Raw genomic sequence first — 6000 nt, 5'->3', positions numbered from 1 at the left:
TGGCTCAGTGATAGAGTACTTACCAAACATGCACAAAGCCCTGGGGTGAATCTCCAGCAACAAATGGGATGGTACCTATGTTTTGCTCTCTCCAGCAATCCTGCATTGTTCTCTTGTGATCCTAGTCAAACTTCAATATGGAAAGTCTCCTCTCTCTCTCTCTCTCTCTCTCTCTCTCTCTCTCTCTCTCTCTCTCTCTTTCTCTCTCTTTTTTTCTCTCTCTTTATGATGCAGGGTCTTACTATGTAGCCCTTGGCCAGCAAGCTTCCAGTTTTCAATCAACTCCACCCTTGCATCCTCACACGGAGGCCCTCCCAGGGTTCTGCAGATGTGATGTCCCCCTCACCATGGTCAGCCATAAAGCTCAGTTTTGTTTGCTGAATGGTGGTGCAGGAACTATTTAAGGAGCCATCACCTGACAAGACAAGAAGAAAACAACACAGACATATGTCCGAACTTCATTCGCTCATCATGCACGTGAGTGACACTTTGCTGAATCAGATGATGGTTTTTAGATCAGGAAAGAATAATCCTGAAAGAACAGTTCCTTGAGTGTGTGTGTGTGTGTGTGTGTGTGTGTGTGTGTGTGTGTGTGTCTACTCGAAGGCTTGCTTGCTTGTGCTGTTCAGAGTGAATGGCTATAGTAACGACACACTTTTCAATTTCATCAGCACTGTTCACCTTCCCTCCACTGATGTCTCCTGTCTAGACAATAAGCAAAGCAATCAATCAAACCCAGATTTGTGGCACTGCCAATTTCTCTGGTGTAAATACTACTACCATGGCCAACATCGGCCTGCCAACATGCAGTCGGCGCCAGAGCTGAGAAAAGCTGTCTAATAGCACATCTTTCCATGGGGTTCTAGTAGTTACACATCAAAGACCAAAATCCAAAGAGTGTGAATAAATAGGAAATTGTCTCGAAAGAACTCAGAAATGAGGCATTCATTGGCTTAGCCTCCTTCTCACAAAGTTTCCGAAAATTTTGTTTTGTTTTGTTTTTCAAGACAAGTTTTCTCTATGTAGCCCTGGCTGTCCTGGAACTCACTCTGTGACCAGGCTGGCATTGAACAGAGAACCACCTGCCTCTGCCTCCCAAGTGCTGGGGTTAAGGGCATGCACCACTATGCTGGCTTTACAAATCTTACTGTCTGTAAATATTATTTCAATAACCCTGTAGAAAAAAATGGGGATGAGGGGCTGGAGAGATGGTTCAGTGGTTAAGAGCACTTGCTGTTCTTCCAGAGGACCAGAGTTCTGTTCCTAGCACTCATGTTGGACTGCTCATAAACTGCCTATAAATCCAGCTCTAGGGGATCTGGAGCCCTCTACAGGTTTCTGAAAACACTCATACACATATGGTATACACATACAGAAACACAAATAAAAATAAAGTCTCTTAAAAAAACAAAACAACTTTGTATTTTAAATCGGAATGGGGGTGTGAAGGGTTAACTCACTGTCTTGATCACTTTTCTGTTGCTGTGACACATCATGGCCAAGGCAATTTATTTTTAAAAAATGTTTAGTAGGGCTTGCAGTTTCAGAGAGTCCATGATGATGGAGCCAAGGCATAATGGCAAGAACTCACATCCAGATCTGCAAGTAGGAGGCAGAGATGGCACATAGAGAGTGACAAAAGTCTTTTGACAGATCTCCTCCAGCAAGGCCAGACTTCCTAATCCTTCCCAAACAGTTCCACTAACGGGAGACCAAGTGTTCAAATCTATGAGCCCATGGGGCCTGTTCTCATTCAAACCACCACATTCTCCTGACTCATATGTGGCCAGGCACCCAGGGCTGCTTTGGTGAAGAAATATCTGTTACTGTCTCTGAGCACAAGAAAGACAACTCAATCTACCACAGGTGTCAGGGGTGCCCCTGCCATGACCTCTTCACCACTACCTCTAGGGTCTGGTTATATCTCCACCAAGCTCCTACAGGAGCTCATCAGCACCGAGCCAGCCCAGTGACTCTTTAAGTAGAAAATAGTAGGCTGTACCTGATTGGTAGAGGCTAGGTCACATGGATCTATCCTAGCTGCAAGAGAAGCTGGGAAAGTGAATTTCTGATTTCCAGCTTGGGAGAGTGTTATGTAAGAGGTACCTCAAATCTAAAAGTATCAGGTGGTCTCATGATTATGAAACTGTCCCCTGTGATGACCATCAGTTTCTATCACTAGTGCATCACCACTAACACTAGCACCAGTGTTACCCCAGCAGTACTCAGCAGACCTGACCTTGACCCTTCTGTAAGCAAGTGCAGCATTACACATAATCTCACATACTCACATGAGACAGGTTGCAGGTGGTAGTGGGGCTCCTAAAGATGCTTATTTCAGGATCAAAATGCCTGGTCACCCATGCTAGAGAGCATGGGTACTCAACCACTGTCAAAGGATCTAGGGCCTATAAAATGCTACAGAAGCTCAGGAGAGAGAGATCCCTGGGTCTGTGGAGCAAAGGGGGCCTCCCAGAGAAGGCAGCATTGGAGCGGAGTTTTGAGTGTGTTTGGGGAGAGGGTGTACATGTGTGCATGCCCCTGTGCACATGCAGAGGCCAGAACAGGACATTGAGTACCTTCTATTGCTCTCCACTTTACTGCCTTAAGTCAAGGTCTTTCATTGAACCAGAATTCACTCCTTCAGTGAAGTCAGCTAATCAGCCAACTCTCAGGAACCACTTACCTTTAATACCCAGTACTGGGTTACAGACATAGAGCTGTGCCTGGCCTTTTATGTGGCAGCTGAGGATTTGAATTCAGGTCTTTACACTTGTAGAACAAGTGTTCTTACCCACTGAGCCATCTCTCTAGCACCCCAGAGACTTGAGAAATGAAGAAAGATTTAGTCAAAGAGTGGAAGAAGGGTCCACCTTGATATGTGGACCCATGTGGGCCAGGGCTTAGAGCCAGAGTATCTTTGTCGTGCTAGGGAACTAGGCTGTTGCCAGAGTTTTTCAGAACTCTTGACCAGGACTTCAGAGTAAGAAATACATTTTAGGGACTCAGACAAGGGATCAGAATCCATAAAGTGCTTACCTTGTAAGCCCGAGGACCTGAGTTCAATCCTTAGAACTCATGAAAAAAAAATGCCAGGCCTGGGGATACACACAGTGCTGAGGAGGCAGAGCAGGAGGATGGATCCTGGGGCTCACTGGCCAGCCAGTCTAGTGTAATCAGGGAGCTCCAGGCCAACAAGAGAACCTGCCTCAAAGAAGGTAGACAACATTCCTCAAGATGACACCTGATTTATCCACTGGCCTTCACATGTTTATGTATATACATGTACCAGCCCAGGACATACATAAACATGCACATACATGTGTACATGAACACATATGTATACACGCACACATAATAAAAGAGGGAGACATGCTTTGTGTTCAAACAGCATATATTCTGCACATACCTATATAGACATGCCAGGATACCTATTCATGCCAGCATAGGAGGCATGCACCACCACACCCAGTCTATGCTGGGGGTGGGAATCCAGGGTATTGTGCATGCTTGCCAAATACTCTACCAACTGAGCTACTTTTTCCCCTTTTAAGATTTAGAAGGAAATGTTGACACCCACTATAACCCAGGGAGTCTTGGGGGTGGTCCCCTAGGTGACATGGTCCAAACACAGAAGGTAGAGACATGATTCTGTTGTCATGAAATGCCCAGAATAGTCAAGTTTTACAGAGGCAGAAAAGAAAGCAGGGGGCTGGGAGGGGTGGCGGGGAGCAAATTCTCCCCAAGCAGCCTTTCAGTGGGAGATGGAAAGGAACTAGAGATGGACCTTGGTGATGAGCCCACAGCAATGTGAATATCCCTGATACCACTGAACTGTATTCCTAACAACAGTTAAAAAAAAAAAATGGCAAGTTTAATGTTGTATTTCTTTCTTTCTTTTTTTTTTTTTTTGTTTGTTTGTTTGTTTGTTTGTTTTTTGTTTTTTGTTTTTTCGAGACAGGGTTTCTCTGTGTAGCTTTGTGCCTTTCCTGGAATTCACTTGGTAGCCCAGGCTGGCCTCAAATTCACAAAGATCCGCCTGGCTCTGCCTTCCGAGTGCTGAGATTAAAGGTGTGCACCACCACCGCCCGGCATTTAATGTTGTATTTCTAACACATGTACACACAGGATTTGAAAGGCCTGCACCAAGCCAAACAGTGGTCACCATGGTTGAGAAGGGCCTGAGGCCCAGTACAAGCAAGGGGACCTTTCACATTTGTGCTCTATGCTTCTGTGTGGTTTGCCAATTTTTGTTTTGTTTTGTTTTGGTTTGGTTTGGTTTTGGTTTTGGTTTTTCAAGACAGAGTTTCTCTGTGTAGCCCTGGCTGTCCTGGAACTCATTCTGTAGACCAGGCTGGCCTCAAACTCAAAGATCTGCCTGCCTCTGCCTCCTGGGTGCTGGGATTAAAGGCGTGTGTCACCAAAGCCATGCTGGTTTGCCTTTTTTTATTTTTTATTTTTATTTTTTTGTAGTAAGCGCTAACTGGTCTCTGTGTCTGTCTCTGTGTGTATATATGTATGTATGTGTGTTTCAAAGTGACCCCAGAAGTAGAGAGAGTTGGAAAGTGGGCAAGAGAGATGTAGGCAGAGTTTTCCATCCAGATCACCAATCAGTTCTGTCCTGCCAGCTGTTCCTCACATAACCATACTAAGATTTAATATTAATTATAAATGCTCAGCCAATAGCTCAGGCTTGTTACTAGCTAACTCTTACAACTTAAATGAACCTATTTATATTAATCTACATTCCACCTCATGGAGTTACTTCTCTTTCATTTTACACCTCCTGTTTCATCTCCATGTCTGGCTGGAGACTGCTCTTGACTCCTGAGACTCTACTCTCCTTCTTCCCAGTATTATTCTCTCTGCCCTGCTTTGGTATCAGCCAAACAGCTTTTTTTTTTTTTTTTTTTTTTTTTTTTTTGGTTTTTCGAGAAAGGGTTTCTCTGTGTAGCTTTGGAGCCTGTCCTGGAACTCACGCTGTAGCCCAGGCTGGCCTCGAACTCACAGAGATCCACCTGCCTCTTCAGCTTTTTATTAACAATGAGAGCAACACATTTTCACAGTGTATATAAGGAGTATTCCACAGCAAGGGAGATATGGGGGTGTGGCTACAGGGTCTGTGCCTTGGCCTCAGTGCTGAGAGCAGTAGATGAGGGCAGGGATTCTAAGCGACTCACTGAAAGGAATTAAAATCCTGTGCCATAAAATCCATGGAGGGCTGATGATGCAGCTTGGTTGCTACCAGAGTGCTTACCTAGCATGTACAGTCCCAGGGTTCTATACCAAGCATGTATAGTTCGTGGGTTCCATCCCTAGCACCATATAAATGAGGTATGGTGGTACATGTCTGTACATCTCAGCACTTAAACAGGGGTTCTCAACCTTCCTAATGCTGTGACCCCTTAATACAGTTCTTGTTGCGGTGACCCCCAACTATGAAATTATTTTATTGCTACTTCATAACTGTAATTTTGCTACTGTTACACATTGTAATGTAAATACCTGATATGCGACACCCCAAGGTTGAGAACCACTAACTTAGGAGGTGGAAGTAGGAAGGTTGGAGGTTCAAGATCATCCTCAACTGCATAGCAACAAGGCCATCCTGGGCTCCAAAAGACCCTGTCTCAGTCGATCAACCAATAAACAGAACACAGAAAGAAGCTGGGCGTGGTAGTACATACACATCTGTACCCCAGCACTTAAAAAGTAGAGGCAGAAGGATTGTGTCAAGTTCAAGGCCAACTGATGTACACAGTGAGCTCCAGACTAACCACAAGACCCTGTCTCAAAACAAAACAAAACAAAACAAGAAAATACACTGGGGGCACTGGGAATCCAGATTGGGTAGTTGGTCCAACCTAAGGACCCAAGAGGACTTCCTGGAAGAAGCATCCAAAGCCAAGCAAAGAGCTTATATTCTAAGGCTAACCAGCAAGGAACCTGCAGTACCAGCAAGCAATTAGAGAGAGAGCCTGAGAGGCCCCAAGAACCCCT

This window comes from Onychomys torridus, chromosome 2, assembly GCF_903995425.1.
Source record: "Onychomys torridus chromosome 2, mOncTor1.1, whole genome shotgun sequence".
In the NCBI taxonomy this organism is placed as follows: Eukaryota; Metazoa; Chordata; class Mammalia; order Rodentia; family Cricetidae; genus Onychomys; species Onychomys torridus.
The sequence above is the reverse complement of the archived record's forward strand: the minus strand, read 5'-3'. Positions refer to the sequence as shown.